Here is a 2524-nt window from a genome sequence, read left to right on the forward strand (position 1 = left end):
GGAAGCATTGAGTTGGGCTAAAACGATGAACTGACACTCTATTATCACCGAGACAGATTGCTTGACTATTGCTCAGATGATTCGAAGCTCTGCTGCTATGAGATCGAGGGTTGGACAGGTAGTAGATGAATGTCGGGATATGATTAGTAGTATGAACAACGTTAAGTTGTATTTTGTTAAACTATTTGCGAATATGTCGGCTCATGAATTAACACGTGTGTCGCATATGTATCATGATCGTATTTTTGATTGAAGGTTTGTTCCAATTAATGTTATGCAATGTATGATGTTTGATTTGGAGTAATAAAATTTAAATTTCGTCAAAAAAAATAAAATAATTTAAAGTCGTATATACAGGGACATCAGGCTATGCGTTACAGTTTGATGGATATTTATCGATCGGGTCATGTTCCCCGGCAATCGTGTGTTTAGTATAAGTTTTATCTAACATACTACTCCTGAGACGTCGGATCTATATTTTAAGGGTTCAGATGCAAGGAAATTTTTTTAGCGTTCCGCGGATATTTTCCGCGGAAGGGTTTTATCCCTTTTCGCGGAAAATATCCGCGGAAGGAGGAAAAACCCTTCCGTAAAAAAATTCCCTTGCATCTGGACCCTTAAAATATTGATCTAAGGGTTCTGGAACAGTATGTTAGATATAACTTATTTGGCACGTGATTGTTAGGTTTTACCACCTTATCGATTAATAGGACAAGTATATTTTTCGTGTCTTAAGATAATATAAGAGTGTTGTGATAAAAATACTTCTTTGTTGTTTCTGATGGCATTAGAACATGCCGTTTGAGAGGGGGAGTATGTATAACATAAACATACTTATATATAGATTAAAATAGTTACAAATACGCACATATTGAAATATTGGCTTAAAATAGATTAATTTTGAAATTCAATCTTCCAAAATATTCACATACATGAATACTGTCCAAAATTTTAACGAAAAACAGATTTAAGAAACTTTTAAAAATTAATAAAGAAACATGTATATTCGGATTTATTTTTTAAACAGTATACATAATTTCAACATGCGTATTAAAAAAATAAAATGTGAATGTGCATGTTCAACATGTGCACTTTTTATTAATTTTTCAAAACTCCAATACACATCCATCATACGCATACGCGTGTTCAACGGATAATTTGAGCCAAAAATTCCGTCAAGTGACATTTTGGGCATTTGCCCCATATGGTGGTTATTTTAATTTTTCACCCTTTTTAATATATTTTTTTCAAAGTTGATTGTTAAATTTTAAATATAATCATTTATTTTATTTAGTTTACCCCTATTATTACTTATAAATAATTTTATTAAATTATATTTTGAAATACTTTTCACAGATTATAATATAATATTAAATAGAAGACAATTACATGCGACAAATTATAGACATATAAAAGATACTGACGAAAAGATACGTTCGTTCTTAATAATACCAGCATAAATCCCGTGCGATGCACGAGTTCCATTAATATTTTAAATTTTTATTTATCCAGTTATATTATATTTTTAAAATATTTATATAAATATATAATGATTATAAATTTATAATAAAAATAATAGAATAACATGTGGTCGTAATTTAGTAGAATAAATGGACTATTTCTAGTAGTTTAACAATTTAGTAGTTTAACAGATATATAACACTATTATTTATATCTTTTAATAATAGAATAAGTTGTATTCGTAGTTTAGTAGAATAAGTATATTATATTTAATAGTAGTTTAATAATTTAGTAGTTTATTAGATATATAATACTATTTATCTATTTTTATAATAATCAAAATTAGGTAATTATCATTGAACCAAATCGTTGAACCAAATTATCTCTATTTCGGCTATTATAGTATAATATAGTATAGATTCATTTCAGCCGTCCATTAACCATAGCCCATAGCCCATAGCCCAGACAAAACATATCAAACCGGTTTTTAAAAATTAGAAATCATATTATACACATCCGAGAGACTGAGACTTTGTCCACATGGTATCGGAAAATCTTTTAAATAATATATAAGTGTATCTTTTTCGTTCAAAAAAGAATATCTGATGTCCTCGTAAACAACAAAAGCAAGTGATTAAAATTTTTGGATTCTATGGATGCTATCGGTAACATGCACAAAAAATCCGGACCCGAAAATCTGGCCCAGCCCAATCCGGTCAAAATCCGGTCAAGTCTGGTCCGGTGAAAGCCCGGCCCGGGTCCCGGCCCGGGCTTCGAGCCTCGACGGGCCCTATATTTTTAGGCAAAGCCCGGCCCGATTAAAAACCCGAAAAAATCCGGTTATAATCTGATTATTCTAATATATTTTCTTCTATATTTATAAATTCACATTTATTATAAATATAATAATACTTTAAACTCATTTATATTTACGTATTTGTGATTAATAATATTATTTATATACTTCGTTGCATAAATAATAAAAGAAGATATAATAAGTACACTATATATATTTGGATATCATTGTTATCATAACAATGATAAAACATATTATTCTATAAAC

This window comes from Apium graveolens, chromosome 10, assembly GCF_009905375.1.
Source record: "Apium graveolens cultivar Ventura chromosome 10, ASM990537v1, whole genome shotgun sequence".
Taxonomy (NCBI): Eukaryota; Viridiplantae; Streptophyta; class Magnoliopsida; order Apiales; family Apiaceae; genus Apium; species Apium graveolens.